Source organism: Thamnophis sirtalis, unplaced genomic scaffold (genome assembly GCF_051295495.1).
Source record: "Thamnophis sirtalis isolate CommonGarterSnake01/CBP01778 unplaced genomic scaffold, rThaSir2_p1.2 scaffold_3, whole genome shotgun sequence".
Lineage (NCBI taxonomy): Eukaryota > Metazoa > Chordata > Lepidosauria > Squamata > Natricidae > Thamnophis > Thamnophis sirtalis.
In genome coordinates this window covers 170,343,069-170,364,823 of record NW_028261383.1, presented here as the reverse complement: position 1 = coordinate 170,364,823, position 21,755 = coordinate 170,343,069, and the positions used below count along the sequence as shown (strand labels likewise).

General features: G+C 40.4%; 1 protein-coding gene across 3 annotated transcripts in view; it reads left to right on the top strand.

Annotated features, from left to right (window-relative positions):
* MECP2 (methyl-CpG binding protein 2) overlaps nucleotides 1-21,755 on the top strand; it is a 78,641-nt gene that overhangs the window by 33,148 nt on the left and 23,738 nt on the right. Inside the window, exon 1 of one of the 3 annotated variants that reach the window (XM_087710908.1) lies at nucleotides 15,836-15,894. The exons of the other annotated variants lie outside the window; for them this stretch is intronic. The gene's annotated coding sequence lies outside the window, so the exon portion shown is untranslated. Of the gene's footprint in view, nucleotides 1-15,835; nucleotides 15,895-21,755 lie in introns of those variants that run through there. 3 annotated transcript variants of the gene reach the window in all.

The following is a 21,755-nucleotide window of genomic DNA, read 5'->3' as shown; positions in this document are numbered from 1 at the left end:
TTGGTATATTCGGCAGCGTTTCTTCCTATTATGACTACTTATCATTTCAGTGAAGTTTGAAGACATTTAGTCAATGCTCTGTTTACATCTTTGTTTTGTTAAAGCAAAATGTGATTATACATGGTCCATAACTGATGTTAGAGATGTCCTAATTACCAAAGTATGCGCTTGCTCTAATTTTGGAATTCTCCACCTCTCACAGCAGTGAAATGAAACTGCTGCTTTCTTTATTCTCTCAGTCTTGAATTTTAAGAGAAAGGACATAAAAAGTAGAGTGTATTTTTCTCCTTTGTTTTGTAGCATGAATTCAATAGTGTGTGTGTATGTGTGTTTGAGTGTGAATTGCACTTGAGCAGCTAATTGGGCTCCCACTCTCTCTCTCTCTCTCTGCCTATACAGTAATGCTATCAAACCATTCAGCAGTTTCAAAAGACTAGCAGGGCTTCTGTTGCACTAATCACTCCAGGCATTCAACAATCATGAATTTGGCTTATAAATTATGAGTCAAAAAGTACACTCTGGCATGTTGTATTAATAATAATAATAATAATAATAATAATAATAATAATATCCGTAGACGCTATATTAAGCATGCATTTTGCAGTATTTAGAACTCAGAACTTTGTTTGTAAAGCTTTGTTGTTAATAATAGCTGAAAAATATGCAAATACATTCGCTTTGCAAGCAATTTAATGTATTATTCATCATTGTTAATTATTGCATATATGGTTTATAAACAAAATGGCCATGTTGCATTAACAAATATTAAAAAGTATTGGTGATGAAATAGAACATTTAAGTGACATGCTTAGGCAATGTGCTCTACATGGGGCAGCCCTTGAAGAGCATTCGGAGACTTCAGCTTGTCCAGAATGCAGCCGCGCAAGCGATCGTGGGTGCACCTCGGTTCACCCACGTAACATCTATCCTCCGCGAGCTGCACTGGCTGCCTATTGGTCTTCGGATACGCTTCAAGGCGCTAGTCGTCACTTATAAAGCCCTTCATGGTATTGGACCTGGGTACTTGAGAGACCGCTTGCTGCCAATTACCTCCAATAGACCGATTAGATCCCACAGATTAGGCCTCCTCCGAATTCCATCCGCCAGCCAATGCCGACTGGCGACTACCCGGAGGAGAGCCTTCTCTGTGGCTGCTCTGACCCTCTGGAACGAGCTCCCCGTGGAGATTCGAACCCTCACCACCCTCCAGGCCTTCCGCAAAGCCCTTAAAACCTGGCTGTTCCGACAGGCCTGGGGCTAAAGAGCTGTTGCCCCACTCCTCGAATGGTATGACTGTTGTGTGCTTTTAAATTATGTATTGTTATGTTCGTCTTTTTTATTCCCTGTCTGTACCCCCCTTCCCTGATTGAAATGTGAGCCGCCCTGAGTCCCCTTCGGGGAAAAGGGCGGCATATAAATGTAAAAAATCCAAATCCAATCCAATCCAAATCCAGTATTTGATCATTTGATCATGTTTTCTGGCTAGAGGGGAGTTAAACCCAATTTGAATGAAAAGCTGCACCTCCGGGATATTTCTTGCAGGCTTACAAGCTGCAGTAATTTTTCAAAACAAATCATCAATATAATTAATGATGTATATTCTGTAAGAAGCATCAAAACCCAGCATCTTATAACCCAGCAAGTTATATTTTATCTACTACTGGTGTAAAAGTCAGCCATTGCAGATGTTTTTGTTTGTTTATTCTAAGTATATGCACAGGTGCTGAGTTGCTACGGCTGCTATGAAGTTTTTGCCCTATACAATTTGTGGGAAACCACCAGGTTTCCTATCAATCTCCTGCAGGCTGCCCACAAAAAAAAATGTTTTACATACTTTGGTGACAATGAATTGTGATGGCATTGAGCATTATAGACTGAATTTCATTATGATCATGTCTTTTTGAATCAAAAGTCATTTTGCAGAGCCGAAAACTCCCATTTTATGGTGTTTTTCCAACAATCATTATCTACATTAATTCTTGAGTTGGGCACAAGCCTATTTATGGAATTTCTTATCGCTTAGACAGTTTTATACACAAGAATAGCTATCCAGAAGGTATTCATTTCATAATTACATATACCCACAGAGGTTTTAAATTTGTGATACATGAACAGTAGTCTGTGCTTTTTAAGCAGAGTGGTTTAAAAAAGTAGTCTGTAATATGGAGGTGAAAGAAATTAAACTGTGTCTTGTATTTTTGGGATGCCTTAGTATTTTGGATTCTAGACATTAACTTAACAGTTGTGGTTAAGTTACTTGCAATGTATTGCAGGAGTGTGAATTTGGCTATAAAGTATCTTGAGACAGGAAATTTTGATAACATTATCTTTTATTTGCTTATGCTTTATTGTGCTGGTTCCTTTACTTACAAAATAGTTTTGGTACTTTTTAAAGAGTTTGATTCTATATCCAGATGTGCAGATCATCTTCCCTCCCCCCCAACGTCTAGTGCCAGAATACTTGGGGTTAATCAAGGTCAGATTGTTTCTGTGGACCTACCTTTACATCCCTTTTGAAAGATCTACACCTTCAGAATGTATGATAGCAATATAGATAGAAATCTCCATAAATATATACATGAAATAGAAACATAGCATTTCCATTCAAAAAGAAGAAAAAAGGAAATCTGTATTTCAGATTGAATTAAAATGTAAATTTGTGGCACAGAATATTCCTATAGGTAGTCTTAAATTTATGACCATTTGTTCAGTAACCATTCAAAATTACAACAGTTCTGAACAATGGAACATATTATTTGAATTTGAAGTTACAGCCGTTGCAGCATCCCCATGATCACTTGATGAAAAATTGGGCACTTGGCAATCTGCCCGCCTTTAAAACTAACCACAGGGATGCAGTACTGTCCCACCCGCCTATATATCTTCTCACTCTTCTAGGTCCCAGAGGCCTTGGGCCTCTTCCCCGTCCTGTCACATCTTGCTTACCTCTTCTGAAAATGCAATATGTGACCTTCCTGCACAACCACTTTGCACCATCCCAGATGCCATTCAATTTATGCATTTTTGAAAATCTCACTCTTCTGGGAAGTCATGGGAATGGTGCCCACCTCCAGGATAGTGTAAAGTGGCTCTGTACGATGGCTGTGTGACACATTGGCTGGGTGCTCTTTCAGAAAGGCAATCTTTGGAAATCGACTTTCCAAAAGAGTTCCCAGCCAATCATTCTTGCATTTTCTCCAAATTGCACCCAACTAGGAATGGTTTCTGCTTCCAAAATAATGCCCACTTCCAGGATGGTGCAAGGTGGACTCTCGGAAGCCTGTGCATTGCATTGGTAGGGTGTTCTTTTGGAAAGGTAATATTCAAAAGCTGTAACTGGAGTAAAATGTGACAAGGCACGGTGAGATAGGGCTCAAGACTGGGGATTCTGTGGGGCAGAAAGCAAGCCCAAGGACAGTGGGACTCAGCAGAGTGGGAAGCAGGGCCAGGCAGAGGGGGAAGCTGTACAAGGGGTGCTTCAGAGTGGGGCAGGCCTTGAGAGGCCTGGCACAGCCGTGGATGAGTTGGGTTTTTTTTTGTTTTTGTTTTGCTGCAGTGTGGACTTGTAACTGCCCTCCCAGGGCCTCCCCCACCCCTGAGGCAACCTGTAGCAATAGCAATAGCAGTTAGACTTATATACCGCTTCATAGGGCTTTCAGCCCTCTCTAAGCGGTTTACAGAGTCAGCATATTGCCCCCAACAACAATCCGGGTCCTCATTTTACCCACCTTGGAAGGATGGAAGGCTGAGTCAACCTTGAGCCGGTGAGATTTGAACAGCCGAACTGCAGAACTGCAGTCAGCTGAAGTAGCCTGCAGTGCTGCATTTAACCACTGCGCCACCTCGGCTCTATTCTGCTTAAGAGTTCAAATGGTTACTTAATGACTGTGTCATTCCCCTATTGGAGCCTGTTTCTATGGAGGAAGACAAGCCGGAACTGGAAATGATGGAGATCAAGGGGTTGGCTTCGGAGGAAAATGGGGAAGAACAGGCCAGGGCCTTTCAGGATTGGGACAGCTTGTAAGCAGGAAGAAGGTGGGGGGCAGGATGACCAAGAAAGGCTAAGCAGTGAACATGATAGACAGAGCTCAGGCGATGAGCAAAGACCCTCCCTCCTGATGCTCCAGCACACAGAGTGGAGAAAAGGAGAGAACAGCGCAGACTGACCCGACTACTTGGGAGGAGAGCAGCCCACTCCTATTCACAAGGCACACCTGGGGACTGAGTCTCAGGAGATGCTGTGGGGAGGGGCATTTGTTGGGAACAAACACTGAATTCATGGAGTGTTGAGTGCTGACATTTGAACTTTCCTGGATTCCTTGCATTCTTTCTGGATTAATTGCCTTGCTCCTTTGCTTCCTAGGCTCCTCGACTTGCCTTGCTGGATTTATTGCTTTGTAGCCCTGGTACTCATAGCATTGGCCTGTACTATTTGCAGCCAGGGGTTGCTGGGTGTGTGTTTGTGTGTGTATGTGAGTGATCACTTTGCTCTGGGACTTGCCAGAAACATGGGAGTGTTTGGGGAAATTTGAAGCAATAAAGAGGCGGTTTGATCTGCCAACTGCCTGTGTTACCTCTGGGCTGTGCCCCGGGTCATCACACACTGCAACAGAGAGAGCTGAGTTTGCAATCGTTGAGCAAGATGGTTCTTGTGTGATGACCATAATGACTTATGACTAATTTCAGGCTTAATTATGGTAATATGTTGAGAAAGGTTTAATTTTTCAGTAATTCGTTATATCTGTGGTAATGACTGGAAGTCAACCTCATTTAAAACCCAAACATATTAAATCAGAATATGACTCAACAACAATAGTCATCTTAGGTCATCATTGCTCTTTTTTCTTCAGCATCATTTGAAATTGAGTGAACTCAGTTTTTATGGATAAAGGTGCTCTTTCCCAAACCTCTGATATGATTTTCCTGGCAGCAGCTTTTCTCTCTCTTACTGTATTACGTAGCAGTGCTTTCAAAATGAGGCAACTGGTCTTCAGCTGACAGACAAGTAGCTTGAATTCAGATTGTCAAAATGGATACAAGATGTTTGTAGTTGGAGAGAATCTTGATAATTGGATTAGATCTGATGCAAAAGATACACAGGAAGTAAGAGAACAATGTTTACATTGAGTCAGTGTGCTATTTGCAATTGTCCATTCGTTATTTGCAAGTATGAATTATTTACTCTTACATACAGAAAGAAAACTGTGCTTTAATATAAGGAAATGTTCCTACAGATGTGGGAGAAACGTTGAAGTAAAACACAAGCAGATGGCTGCTTAGTATTATAAAATAATCATAAATTTATACTCAACAGTATATATACTAAAGATTTTCTTAATTTTTTGTTAAGACTACAGGTGTTAGGAAGAGATAGAATTCTGCTATTCCCAGCGGTTATGAATAAGGATGCACTGTTCTGTGTTGGAAAGATCTGGTTCTAGAATATCCAATTTTTCCTCTGAAATAAATGTATGTGAGGATTTTAGGAATGGTCTTGTTTGAGCTGAGAAAATAACCCTTGGGAGACAGAAGGAAGAGCTGCGGCCTACATAATGGTCTTATACAGAGGTGGTATTCAACAGGTTCTGCCCAATTCTGGAGAACCAATAGTGAAAATTTTGAGTAGTTCAGAGCTGATTGGGAGGAAATGGGGATTTTGCAGGATTTTGGGGTGGGAATAGAGATTTCTCCATGGATCCAGCAGGACGGCTCATGAGTGGGTATTCTCATGGCCTGATTGGTTGAGAGACCGAGTCAATAATTCTGAAGCCACTCCTATGACTCTCTTCTTCCTTGGCCCAGTTTAACTCAGTCTACGAGAAGAAGTAATTTATTTGCCTCACTTCTGAATTATTATCAGTCTATGGACAAAGCTAACATTTGACAGAATTGGAAACTTGAAATTTTAAAATAGTTGGGAGTAATAGAGAGGCAACCTACAGTGCCGTCCTGATCTATGGGGAATCCTCAGGACTCGTGGAGGTTGCATAGCTCCCTTAAATTCAGCTGTTGGACTTTCGGAGTCTCCAGCCTTAAGACTGGGATCCGAGATTTGGGAGCTGCTTTGTCTAACACTAACCACAGATGTCAGCCTTTATAGTTGCTAGAGAACCAGTTAGCGCAGGGATGGTGGATGGAGGCCGACCTCCTCCACAACATAAATTGGTTAGAGCTCAAGACGGCCCCCCTAGCACTCCTCCACTTCAAGACCCGGCTCAAGGTTCAACACGTTCTCCTGCTTATGGACAATGTGGCAGCGAAAGCCCATGTAAATTGGCAGGGGGGCACTCACTCAAAGTCCCTATGGGTCGAGGTCCTGAGACTGGGCTTGTGGGTGGAAAGACACCTGGGATCGATTGTGGCAGAGCACATTTCGGGGACGCCGACTGGCTAAGCAAGGCCACTATGGACCATGGGGAGTGGCAGCTGCAATCCGAGCTGTTCCAGCAGATTTGCCACCGATTGTGGACTCCAGCGGTGGACCTCTTTGCGACGCCAGCAAATGCCCAGCTGCCGTGATTTGTCTCCCGATTCCTGTCACGCAGAGCAGAGGATGTAGATGCACTCTTGCCGCTGGCTGGCAGGCCTTCTCTATGCCTTCCCTCTCCTCCCTCTCCTCCCAGAGGTGATCAGAAAACTAGAGACAGAAGGGGCGGAGGTAGTACTAGTGGTTCCACACTGGCCCAGGAGGGCATGGTTTGCGAACCTCATCCACCTGTCAACCTCCCCCTCCCCCATGGAGAATTTTTCGGGATCAGATTGTCTAGTCCCAGGCAGTCCTACTCTACCCGGAGCCCCAGTGGGTCCAGTTGATCTCCTGTCACTTGAAAGGCGGATCCTGAGGGCGGCCAATATCTCCCAACAGGGTAATCATGACCATCGAGGCATCCTTGAGACCCTCAACAACACGCATCTACAATGTGACTTGGTCGGCATTTGCTAGGTGGTGCGGAGGAAAGGTCATCGACTCCATAATGGCATCCCCTCCACAGATCCTGGAGTTCCTGCAGGACGGCCTTGAGCGAGGCCTAGCACACAACACCCTCAGGTGCCAAGTGGCCGCAATTTCAACAGGTCTGGGAGATGGTCATTCACCATCCTTAGCTCACCAGCCGTTCATCTGACGGTTTCTGAAAGGGCTTCCAACCTGAGGGCCCCGGTGGTCCATAAATTCCCTTCATGGGATCTCCCCACGGTTTTTCAAGCTCTAGTGGGCGAACAGTTTGAACCAATTAGGACCATCTCACTCCAGTTCCTGATGCTTAAAGTGGCCTTCCTAGTGGCGGTCACCTCCACCAGGCACATCTCGGAACTTGGAGCACTGTCATCACGTACTGACCTATGCACATTTCAGGAAAACAGAGTGGTCCTCCAATTAGACCCAACTTTTCTCCCAAAGGTCAATTCTCTCTTCCACAGATCCCAGGAGGCGGTCCTGCTGGACTTTTGCCCCGGGTCATTGGGGGAGAGAGAGCATCAATGGCATAAGTTGGATGTCTGTAGGGCCTATGAATCTACCTGAAAAGAACAGCCCTGTTCCGTAGGTCGGAGGCCCTCTTCATTTCTTTTCAGCCTTCCTCCATGGGAGCTAGAGTGTCCATTGCACCCATAGAGGACATCTGCATAGCGTGAGCTTGGGCCTCACCGTCTCCTTTTATTTGGCACTAATGGCTGGATGCCTTTGCGTCCGCGGATGCGTCCTTCAGCCACAGAGTGCTCCAGCAAGTCATACACTTCCCTAGACGGACAGAACAGTATCAGTGACCCACCCTTGGGACGTTAACTCTGATGTGTCCCACTCCTGAACTATCCTGCTGGATCCATGGAAAACATATGTTGTCTTACCTGAACGTTGTTTCTCATGGAACAGCAGGATGGCTCAGGTCCATCCCAATAGTTGAAGCTTCCTGTTAGCTACTTGGGAGGGAGGGACGGTTCCCTTGTTTGCCCTCCCTTATTTGTTTTAGATCCTGGAAACTACAACCTCATTAAACTGGGCCAAGGAAGAAGAGAGTCATAGGCGTGGCTTCAGAATTATTGACTCAGTCTCTTGACCAATTCAGGCCATGAGAATACCCCACTCCTGAGCCATCCTGCTGTTCCATGAGAAACAATGTTCAGGTAAGACAACGTATATTTACGGTAGCCTTCCCCTGGAGTGGGGTGGAAATGAAGATTTTACAGTATCCTTCCACTGTCACACCTAGCAAGCCAAGCCATGCCCACAGAACAAGTAGTAAAAAAATTTGAATCCCACCACTGGTCTAATAAGAGAAATCTGAGTTTAACAGAGGAATTGGGTGAAGAAAGTATCTTAGAAGGGACTCTCCCTAGTTCTTTGGAAAGTAATGGCTGGTGAAGAGCTAAATGCTTTTTAAGACTTGCAAGATTCTGTTAGTCTAAGTTTATAATGAAGGTATTACGGTATTAGTACCCATGATTTTGGTTTTCTGTCTATTCTGCCTTGAAGGGTTGAGAGGTCGGTGTATTTCTCCAATTAATTTGTTGAATGGTGATTGTCTGCAACAAGTAGTTTGTGGTGTTTGACACATCCCTTATGTTCCATAAGGTGTGCACCATGGCAAAAAAAAGCCCATATCTTCAGGTTTCCCAGGTGTAAATTCCCTAACAGGTAAGAACCATGCCTCTTCAACTAGATCTGATAAGATGGGCAGATGTAATTGGAGGTAAGCGGTTAAATTGATTTTCCAAACTGTTTTTTAAGGGATCTGAATTATTAGGTTTTAAATACCCTTGACTGTTGAAATCTCTCCCTTGTTTACACTGTTCTCTTGAAATTTGCCTAAAAGGCTTCATAAAAAATTAATTATATTTGGATATACCTGTTGTCATTGGGTCTGTAATTCACTTGATTAATTTAATATATATAGTACACCCGCACACAAAACCTAGTTTGCTAAGTAATATCTGGAATTGGCAAACATCTATTCAAATTAAAAAATTAAATCCTATTCAAATTAGAAAATTGTGAATAATATTAGACATAAAATTAACATTTTAAAAGATTTTGTTAAGTCAGCTTTTTTCTTAGAGCATTGAATTTTTAGTACATTTTCAAAAAAGACTCAAGGGAATTTTTAGGTAGATAACCTGTGATGTCCAGTAAGAACTCTTAGCTGGAGAAGAATTTTGCAGCCACAGCATGTTTCTCAAAGTTGCTTACCTATAGATCTCACAAAGGGTCCCCAAAGGTTTGTGCAGTCTAATTTGCATGTTTCTTTTTAGGATGATAACAGAGCAAGCACAACATGCCTTAAAGAATTTTCATTTTTAAATGTATGGGAAAGTCTCTTATCTTTTTAATATTAGCGCTGACAATTGTTCCAGCATTTGATATAGCTTTCTATTCCAATATAGTGTAAAGAATTAAGAACAGTCACTGGATTTCTTTCAGGTCCTTTCATAATGAAATTTTTTGTTTGTTTTACAACAGAATCAATCAAAGAGGACATAGGGACATAACTTGTGTAAAGATATTACTTGTTGTACAGTTACTATGTAATTGTTTACTTCTTACAGGGCATTCTAACTTCATGAAATTATATATATATATGTATGTATGTATGTATGTGTGTGTGTGTGTATGTATGTGTGTGTGTATATATATATATGTGTGTGTGTGTGTGTGTGTCACAACCCCTGGTATGCCCAAATATGGGAGGAAGCTCACTGCTTCCATTCTCTGTCTATCGGCTCGTCACAAGAGACCATCCAGACAGGAACCCAACATTTTTACTGTTGCCTTTGTTACATTTGTGTTGTATTTGTGCTGATAAATAAATAAAGGGAGACTAGTATAGATCTATTTCAAGCTATAGCTTGAAATAGATCTATACTAGTCTCCCTTTATTTATTTATCAGCACAAATACAACATATATATATATATATATATATATATATATATATATATATATATATGTGTGTGTGTGTGTGTGTGTGTGTGTGTGTGTGTGTGTGTGTGTGTGTGTGTGTGTGTGTTGTATTTGTGCTGATAAATAAAGGTAAATAAAAGTACCATAAGGAATATATATATATATATATATATATATATATATATATATATATATATATATATATATATTCATTCCTTATAGTACTTTTACTTTTATTATTACTAGTAATAAGAAATTTCTTCACCACAGCACAGATTACTTTTTTTAGTGCAATATATCATTTAAGGAAGTTATTATTATTTTGATTTGTATAAAATAACATCTTTGTCTCTACATTCAATATTTTTGCATTATTATATATATCTGCTTTTTGTCTCCCCTCCATTCCCCAAAAATAAACTTTGAAAAAAAATTAGTTTACCTTTAAAAAAATGGTAGTTGCATAATAGCACTTTAAAATACTTTTAACAAATTTACATATTGAATTAAAAACATGGTTAAATGTATTATTGTATCTCTTCTTTACTGGAGTCTGCAATATATCCCTGTTGGTTTTATCTCTGTGCAGTGTCCTGTTTGGAAATCCCCAGGGTTTATAAGTTGTTGATGGAAGTTTTACCTCCTTTTCCTATTGTTCATTATTCTTTGGATAATTTTCCATAGTGTTATTGTGCTCATTTTCATATAGTGTCTATATTTTCCTATTCACCCATCTATTTCTCTTTTTTTTTTTCTTCCTGCATGGTTAAAATACGTCATTTGTTGCTCATTATTATATTATAGTACAAGTAATCCTCCATTTACCACCACAATTGGGATAGGAATTTGCATCACAAAGTGATGTGGTCATAAACTGTGGCATCACATGGATTGCTTAATGATGGCAAACCCAGCATTTACTGTTGCTGTCCTTAACCAAAAATGGTGTGTTGGTAAGCAGCACCTCATCCCTATCAAAAATATTCCTGCCTTGGTCCCTGCCAGCTCTGAGTCTCGGAAAGGTAAGGGACTGCCCCCTTTTGACTCCCTCAATTATATCTCTTTCCCATCTCTCCCACTTGGGCCACCCTGCACCCTGTCTTGCAGGGCTGAAAGCAGTCTTAGATCCCTGCAACTCTGGGGCTGCTTGCCATACTGTGGCTCAGGGGATTTTTGATATGGTGCAGTTTCCTGAGCTGTCCAGCCGGGCAGGGCAGGACAAGGCAGGGCAGGGCAGGGCAGAGCAAAGCAGATGCTCTGGGAAGTCCCAGCACCACAGCATGAAGCTGCTCTCCCAGAATGTCCAAGCAGATCTCATGAGGAAGCCATACATGTCCTGAGGAAGAAAGTTTCATGTGGCTAGCAGCTGCCATGTGAAGGGCCAAGATGGGTATGCTTGGTCAGCAGTGGGAGCAAGGAGATGCCAAAGTCGGCTAGGATGCAAGTTGTTTCAGAGTTCAGGGGGCCAAAAGTGCATAGATGGGGGGGGGGGAGATAGGTAGATGCGTGTTCCTATGGTTGTAAGTCCAGGTGGGCATGCCCAAATTTTGATCATATGATATTGGGGCTGCTGCAGCGGTCATAAGTTTAGGGATCAGTTGTAAATGCCTTTGCTGAATGGATGTGCTTAAGTCAAGGATTGTACTGGTAGTGCTTGCTTAATGACTGGTCACTTAGTGATGAAAGTTACAGTGGACACCCCCCCCCAAAAAAAAAAAGGTATTTATGATCAGATTTGAAATTTAGATGCCGGCCTTTCCCTAGTCACATGATTGCATTTTGAGCACTTGGCACCATTCTACACTTACGGCTATTTGCAGTATCCAGCGGTCACATGACTTAAACTTCCAATTAATGGCTAAACACACCCGTTGCAAACCATGAGTTTACTTAATGACCACTGCGTTCGCTTATAATCGCTGCAAAAAATATAAATAGAGTCAGTCATGTGATGACCTGCTTAATAACTGGCATGACATACTGTATTATTGTAATTCTGGACTCAATCACAGTTGTAAATTGAAGACTAATTGTAATAAACTTCTCCCTTTTGATGAAATAGCAACATTGTAGCTAAGCAAAAAGTAAACATGGACCTGTCAAGTTATAAGATTGGTTTGAAAAACTTCAGAGGGCTTCATTTCCACCTTCCTGTGTGCCTGAGTGAGGAAAGTATCTATGCTGGTGTTTTTAATACAGTAAATTGGAGCAAATATCCCTCTCAAATGCTAAGTATCCTTGCCTTTCTGCTCTGAAGCCAAGGAATGTCTGCAACACAATTTAGCCAAGGGAATAATTTGTATTTCCCCTTTTAGCCTGATAGGTAGTTGCTACTGATGCATCTGTGTTAAGCTAGGAACACACCTCTTCTTCTTTTGCATTCAGGTTATCCTATCAGTGATCAGGATGTTCTATCATATTAACAGACTGGATACATTTTTGATCTTAAGGTAGTTTGCATATTTAAACATCTTCGGTGTTAGATATCATCAGGGTATCATATTGGCAAGAAATGTGTCTTCCCTATGATCCTTTGGTTGGCGGTCCTGCATCATGAGAAAGTGATGAGCCGAGGTGGCGCAGTGGTTAGGGTGCAGTACTGCAGGCCATTTCATCTGACTGTTATCTGCAGTTCAGCGGTTCAAATCTCACCAGCTCAAGGTTGACTCAGCCTTCCATCCTTCCGAGGTGGGTGAAATGAGGACCCAGACTGTGGGGGCGATATGCTGACTCTCTAAACTGCTTAGAGAAGGCTGAAAGCCCTATGAAGCGGTATATAAGTCTAACTGCTATTGCTATTGCTAATCACATACTTGTTTTCCTGCTCTTAAATTTCACCTAGCATTGTTCACTCAAACTATATCGATTCCTTGTTTAGTGAAATTCTGTACCAGTGACCAGGTCATTAAGTGAAATGATTACTAGTGAATTGAAAGACATTCATAGCTGCTGTCTGATTTAGATAAACTCCTCATGTACAGATAATGTCAGCATTGCTCTCATTCGAGCATACTTTATTGTCATGCACATGAAATTTGGTCTTAAATGCACACATTGGTTGAAAAATGCATTTTTTTAATACCATGGTATTTGCAAATGGTTGTTAGCCATATGCATGCAATGAAGGTAGTCCTTGTATTACAGTCACAATGGAGTTTACCCGCATTACAGTTGTAAGTTGTGATGATTGTAAAATGGGTCAGTCACATGACCCAATTTTACAGTGTTTTTGCTGTGAATGCAGCAGTCATAAAAGGCCCATGGTTGTTAAGTTAACAGTGATTGTTAAGCCTACCGCTTGTTTGCTATTGCACTTTTGCCAAAAAAACGGAAGTAAATGCCAGTTTTGGGGCAAAACCATCATAAAATACGATCACATGACCATGGGACATTAAATCTGGCTGTTTTACAGGAAGTGCAGTCATGTGACTGCAGGATGTGGCCATCAAGTAGGTTGTAACTTTGAAGGTTTGCTAAGTGATCTACACACTTCCTATACATCCAATCGTCACGTAATGAGTGCCCTGTTTAGCAATTATTTGAAGTTACATTGGCATCGAAAATGTAACTTTACAAATGATCCTTGCAGTTATAATCATTGCACGGCTCTGCGGCCATGTAATCAACACTCAGGTGCTTCACAGCGAGTGGGCATTTACTACTCTTGCAGCATCCTTGGTCACATAAATATCATTTGGTGCTTCACGGACAGCTTCTGACAGAGTCAACAGAGAAGCTGCTTTTAAAATCACGAATTACAATCTTGAGGTGTTTTGCTTAACGGCTGGGTAATTTGCTTAATTACTGCTGCGGAACTGTTTAAGACACAGAAACTTACCTTACCACTCAGGTAATCATTTTTATCAAAAAGGAAAAACGCGAACCATTATATTAACTGTTATTTTAAATTTAAAGTAATTTTTAATTGTCTTGGCCACATACACTGCGTGTCCTTGTTCTACCGTACTTTTAAGGGGGATATGCCCGTGGCAACTGTCACCTTGAGTTTAAAAAAGCTGCAATTACAGCAATTATAGCTTGTAAGGGATTTAATATGTTTATTGCCTTCATACCATTATGCATGGAGGCTATATGTTTAAGTTCTAGGGCCTTGATCTTTTAGTGTGCACGCATCAACAGAAGCAGTTTTTGAACATAATCCAAGTCCAAGTTGCTGGATAATTAAAATTATGCAGTTATATTGAACTTCCTTTTATTGGAAGAAGCCACTTTCTTTTTCAGTACAGAGAAGCTATTGTCATCCGTAATTGAAACCAGCATGGCCTTCTGAACAGCACCTACTTTAATTACTGCTTTTCAGCAAATTGGTTCCTTTGATGAAGGAGGATTATGTGTGATGTTTCTTGCTTGAATGGGCCAGGCCACGGTTGTCTTGAATTTCTGTACTCACAAATTATAGAGTGCTTATACCGCCTTTGAGGTTTCTCTTTTCCTGTTGTCCACTGATTTGAAATTGATTGATGTACTAAATCTGACGCGGTGTATGATAGGCTGCCAAATTAAACATTGTAACTATCTTTGTTTTCGGACAAAGCCAAGAAGGCCCTCTTGCTCCATTTTTGTGTACTAAATCACATATTTGATTCCTCTGCCCATCACTTGCTAGAAACAAAGCTGTTAAAATTGTAATTAAAAACCAGTTAACCTTAATTTGCATTTCACTTTCTGAACTGGGAAGCCATTTGGACCAAATCAGTTGGCAAATTTATCTAAATGTATAAAATGGACTTGGTTTGCTTGATTCTGCTCAAGTAATTGACTGGATGGATTTTAAAATACAGCAGCAGGATAGAAGCTGTTAAACCAAGCTGCCAGTGAAGCAAAGCTACATGAAGGTGTACAGATTTCTGTACAAGACTGACTGCATATAGGTGAAATGGAGAATGAAGAAATTTAAACCATCCACTGGCCAATGCCGATTGGCTACTACCCGGAGGAGGGCCTTCTCTGTGGCTGCTCCGGCCCTCTGGAACGAGCTCCCCGTGGAGATTCGGACCCTCACCACCCTCCAGGCTTTCCGCAAAGCCTTAAAAACCTGGCTGTTCCGACAAGCCTGGGGCTAATGAGTTCTTGTCCCCGCTCGAATGGTGTGGCTGTTGATTGTTTTTTAAAATTGTGGTGTTATGTTGTCCTTTGTCTTTCTTTTCTTTTCTTTTTTTCCGTTTGTACCCCCCCCCTTGATTTGGTTGTGAGCCACCCTGTGTCCCTCTGGGAAAAGGGCAGCATAGAAATACAATAAAAATCGAAATCGAAACCTGTGTTGTAATTTACAAAAATAATAACAATAAAACTTTGCCTAGATTTTTTAAAAATGTTGTCAGGAGTCAGACATTTCAAATAGACTAAGTCATTATTTTGAGTGACACAAGGAAAATATGATTTTCTCTAGCATTATGTCAACAAATGAATGGGCAGGACCAAGCCCTCCCACTTTTCTTATATACTGTAGTGGCATGGGCCATATGTCCAATTATTTTATGGATATACAATATGTGGAGAAATATTGCCTTCTAATTCATTTTATCTACTGATGACTTAGATGGGTGTCTGCATTCTGGGGTCCTTTTTTGGCTTAAGGTAGACATTAATTTGTTCAGTAATGCTTCCCTCCCCCCCCAAAAAAATATTAACTACAGTCAGCTGCATAGGCTTGTCTAACCAGTCACAAGGAGTTGACTCAAAAGCAACCCAACTTCCCCTACCATGTCATGTTTCATCTGTTAGCAAATAATAAAGCCTAATCATTTGATCTTAATCCATTGAGAGTCACCAAAAAGAACGTGTGTGTGTGTGTGAACGTTAAACAAGTAAATCAGTTTTATAATCCTTTCCTTACTTTACATAGAATCTTGCCATTTTCTCTAAAAAAAACAAAACAAAAAATATCTTCCCATGTCTTCTCATATAGATAAACAAATCTTCAAGACCTCATCATTCAAACTTATTCAAGAAAAATTCCATTAGGAATTACCAGACACGGTAATATATTGACAATTTAATTTAATCCCTTCAAATCACGTCACGGAAATTAATTTGTTACCATCTTCTCTGTTTCTCCTCTCAATTTTAATACCATAGCATATCACTTTCTTTAAAAGTGCAACAAAATTTCTCCTCTTCCCATATCTTATCCATAAACAAATCTTTAAAATGTCATCTTTCAGTGTGTAGTCAAGAAAAAATATTAAAGGCTTCTAAGAAAAAAATACCATACAAGTAGTCCTTGACTTACAACCATTCATTTAGTGACTGTTCGAAGTTACAATGGTACTAAAAAAGTGATTTATTACTGTTTTTCACATGACCACTACATCATCCCCATTATCATGTGATCAGAATTTGGATGCTTGGCAAGAGCCGAGGTGGCGCAGTGGTTAGGGTGCAGTACTGCAGGCCACTTCAGCTGACTGTTATCTGCAGTTCAGCGGTTCTAATCTCACCGGCTCAAGGTTGACTCAGCCTTCCATCCTTCCGAGGTGGGTGAAATGAGGACCCAGACTGGGGGGGCAATATGCTGACTCTGTAAACCGCTTAGAGAGGGCTGAAAGCCCTATGAAGCGGTATATAAGTCTAACTGCTATTGCTATTGCTAATTGCTTCATATTTACGATGGTCAGAGTGTCCTAGAGTCATGTGATCATGTTTTGTGGCTGTTTGACCAGCAAATTCATTGAGGAAGCTAGATTCACTTAACAATTGTGTTACTAACGTAACAAGTACAGTAATTCGTTTAACAACTGTGGCAAGAAAGGTCATGAAATGGGGCAAAACTCACTTAACAACTTAGCAACAAAAATTTGGGGCTCAGTTGTGGTTGTGATGACTACCTTATACAATTTAACCTTCACCAAGGAAATCAATTTAGATCATTATAGGAGAAGCAGTTCGAAAACTTCGATGCGGAGCCAAAAGTGGAATCAGCCTAAAGTCTCTACATAGTCACAAATGGAGTAAGTCCAACCCCTCTTAAATTTTATTGACCCTTATTTAACACCAAGACAGTTGAGTAGATTTTTGTGCATAGGCATTATTAATAGTAAATCAGTTTAATTGGAACTTCACATGTGATCTTGGTCTTCTGTGCCTGACACCTTCTAAGCAAATAAGTTTAAAGCAATGAGACAAACATAGCAATATAGCAATAGCAGTAGACTTATATACCGCTTCATAGGGCTTTCAGCCCTCTCTAAGCGGTTTACAGAGAGTCAGCATATTGCCCCCAACAATCTGGGTCCTCATTTTACCCACCTCGGAAGGATGGAAGGCTGAGTCAACCCTGAGCCGGTGAGATTTGAACCGCTGAACTGCTGATCTAGCAGTAGCCTGCAGTGCTGCATTTAACCACTGCGCCACCTTGGCTCTTGGTGATAAATTACAAACATTGGATCCATTACAATGCAGACACTTTTAGCTTCCAATTTAGCATTAATTAATTATTAAGAATAAAACAATGGTTTAAATATTTCTATGAGAAGCTTAGATTGTAGCTGTTTTGTAATTATACTTATGGGTAGTTATTAAGTGGGGAGAGATGTTGCTATGGCTTGATATGGATAGGGTGAAAGATGGAGAGTCCATATTTATCTAAACCAGCTAACTGAATCTTTCAAGTAGTCTCCATTGACATTTAAACCAGGTGTGTTGCACACAGGTAGAAAACAATAGAATCTCTGTTTAGAAAAGCAGGTGGGAGAAACTCCGTCTAACTTTGTCTCCCATTTCAGTGCACATTTAAATGGAAAATAGTTGGAAAGCTAAATGGTTTACCGTGTGTGTGTGTGTGTGTGTGTGTGTGTGTGTGTGTGTATTTAGTGTCACAACCCCTGGTATGCCCAAATATGGGAGGAAGTCTACTGCTTCCTTTCTCTGTCTATCGGCTCGTCACAAAAGACCATCCAGACAGAAACCCAATATTTTTACTGTTGTCTTTGTTACATTTGTGTTGTATTTGTGCTTTATTTATTTATCAGCACAAATACAACACACACACACACACACACACACACACACACACACATACATACATATAGATATAGATATATAGATGTTGTATTTATGCTAATAAATAATGAAAGTAGTGACCTTCCTCCCATATTTGGGCATACCGGGGGTTGTAAAATCTAATATATATATATATATATATATATATATATATATATAGATAGATAGATAGATAGATAGATAGATAGATAGATAGATAGATAGATAGATAGATAGATAGATAGATGATAGATAGATAGATAGATGATAGATAGATAGATAGATAGATGATAGATATAGATATAGATATAGATATAGATATAGATAGATAGAGATACAGATAGAGATAGAGATAGAGATGATATAGATGATATAGATATAGATATAGATGATATAGATATATAGATATATAGATATATAGATATATAGAGATATAGATATATAGAGATATAGATATATAGAGATATAGATATATACACATACATACATACATACATACACACACACACACAAACATGCACACACACACACACAATAGATAGATAGATAGATGCAGTTGTTTAAAAAAGCCCCAAATAGAGCTAAATAAGGGAATCTATTCATTCAGATGTTTGAGAGGTGTGTGTCCTTAACCACTGTGGAAAAGTTAGCAAATACTCATTATATTGATCCAGACTGACTCTTGTCTCTGTTTTGTGAAATAATTATTATACAGGCAAACCCTACTGGCTTGTTTAGTAACTGCTCAAAGTTACAATATCACTGAAAAAGTTACAACTGGTCCTCACACATATGGCTGTTGCAATGTTCCTGTGGTCATGTGATCGACATTCAGGCACTTTGCAGCCATTTCACTTCATTTCATAGTCACGTGATCACCATTTGTATATTTCTCAGCTGCTTCTGAAATATAGTGTCAGCAGAGAAGCTCGCAGTAAAATCATGGGCATATGATATTTCATTTAACAACTGTGGATGATTCACTTAATGACTATAGTGGAATTGAAATTGTAAGTCCTTTGTGGTCACATTTAATGTTCACTTCATTTAGTGATGGAATTGCCAGTCCCAATTTTAGTCATTAAAGCAAGAATTACTCGTATTAATAAGTTTAAAGGAAAATGAAAGAAATGAATGGTAAAAAAAATATACAGTATTTATAAGTAGACAAAAATTACCAAGATTGTACAGTTAATTCTCAGTGTATATTTGAATACAGAACAATCTTGAAGTTGTATTTATGTATATTATATAGTTTTAATAATATAAGTAAGAATTATTTAAAAATACAAAAAGGGAAAAAACATAAAACATTATGGAAACATAGAAACAAATGAGTTTCCAATTTCTCCTTTATCGAACTTCAAGATTACTTCTCAGTAGTGCAGGGGTCCCCAACCCCCGGTGACCCACTACTGGGCCGTAGCCCGTTTGGAAGTGGGCTGCGGAAGTGGCAAGCATGTGCAGGCTCGTGCAGCTCCATTTGTGCAAGTGGCAGGCATGCATGCCTGCTGCTTGTGTGAATGGAGCTGTGTGCGCTTGTCCACTTCTTGTGTGAACCATCCCCCCACAAGTTCCCAGTGTGATCTGTTTGTAACTTATCTCTTTCCCAGTGTTGTACTAAATGTATTATTGATGCCATAAGCATGTATCACATGGTGATTTTAAAAAAAAATTATGCCTAGTAAAAAGAATGGTTTCATTTCAGCTTTTTAAAAAAAATCTAAAATTTTCTGAATAGTACTGTGTATTTCTTTCAAGTACTTTTGAGAGTTTTTTTACATGTTTGTCACACGTGGCAAATTGTTCCATATTATGGCATTTCCAACATTTATTACTATATGATTTCTCTATATTGGCAATTATTGATGGAGTTTTATACCATCTATAAAACATTTTAAATCACTGGAGAGCTTGAAGAGATTAGACAGCAATTTGTCTGAAATGGTATAGGGCAGAGGTCCTCAAGCTACGGCCCGCGGGCCACATGTGACCTGCCAAAGGCCGTGACCCATCAAAAGCGCGGACGGCAAAAGCGCGATCGACAAAATCGCGCCTTTGACGTCATCACAGCGCGACGAAAAAGATCGAAAAATTCAAATAAAAATTAATAAAAATTAAATTAAAGCAAGCCGATTCACATAAAGGTAAGGGTTAGGTTTAGGTTTAGGGTTAGGGTTAGGTTAAGGGTTAGGGTTATCTTTAGAGCGTTAGCGTTAGCGTTAGGGTTAGGTTAAGGGTTAGCGTTAGGTTTTTCGTTACTTTAACGGTTAGGTTTAGGGTTAGGTTTAGGGTTAGGTTAAGAGTTAGGTTTAGGTTTAGGGTTAGGTTTGGGGGGCTTAGGGTAAGGTTTTCGCTTTATTTTTACATTTTTCGAACTTTTTCGTCGCGCTGTGATGACGTCACAGCACGCTTTTGTCGAGCGCGATTTTGTCCTACGCGCTTTTGTGGTGGAACCGCCAAAGGCATTAATCTTGCACATGCAGGACCCTGAGGCTGCCCCACTCACATTGCCCACCCACCGGCTGAGCACAGGACTTACCTTCACGAACTGAAAGGTAAGGCCAACATTTTTAGCCTGCAGAGTGCTACTGGAGTCGGGGGGAGGGAGGCTAAAAACGGGGCAGTTGGCTGCCCCGGAGGCCAAAAATGGGCCCATTTTAGCTCATTTTTGGCCTGCAGAGTCCTTCTGGAGGCGGGGGAGATGAAAAATGGCCCATGGACATCCTTGAAGGCCAAAAACAGGCCCATTTCGGCCTCCCGCACCTCCAGTAGCGCTCTGCAGGCCAAAAACGGGCTGACGGAGGCCTCCTGTGTGCCCTGTTTTTGACCTCCACTGCCTCCAGGAGAGAGATGGGGGGGAGGAGGGAATGAGAGAGAGACAAGAGACATAGAGGGAAAGATATATATACAGTGTGTGTGTGTGTGTGTGTGTGTGTGTGTGTGTGTGTATACACACCCCCACCAATATTTATAGAAAGACGGCAGTTCCAATCATGCTTTGCTCGTACAAGCACAAAGCCAAAGGCACCAGCCTGAAGATGGTGAGTGGGACCTCGTTGAAACGTCGCCAAGATACTCTCAATTTTACACGGGAAAAGATCTGAATATGCTAAGACCTGCATAAATTTATTTTCATATATATATGAAAATATACACTTAAAGTCACAACCCCTGGTATGCCCAAGTATGGGAGGAAGGTCACACTTCCACTCTCTGTCATTAGGCTCGTCACAAGAGACCATCCAGACAGAAACCCAATATTTTTTACTGTTGCCTTTTTGTTACATTTTGTTATATTTATGCTGATAAATAAATAAAGGGAGACTACTAGTCTCCCTTTATTTATTTATCAACATAAATATAACATATATATATATATATATATATATATATATATATATATATATATATATATATATATATATATATATATATATATATATATATATACATATACACATACACACACATACACACATACACACATACACACATACATACATACATACACACACTTGACGTCCAAAGAGCCACCATCTTATGTGACCTCACATTCCTACACAACTGCCGAGACAAAATCCTGATCCTCACATGCTTCCAACTAAAATTCCATTCTAAAACTTTAGCCGCCGAAAGGAACTGAATTAGCCCTTATCAGAAACGAACTCAACAGAAAAACATTCCTACTAGACCAAACCAACTGAGACCTACTCACTCTTCACCTCAAATTCAGCAACAAAATCCACCCAGCACTCTGGGACAAATCCAAACAACTAGCCCTCTGGAGAGCCGAAACCTCCTACAAGACAGACAGACACACCAACCAACTCCACAGACTAGAAAAACAACAGAAGCCC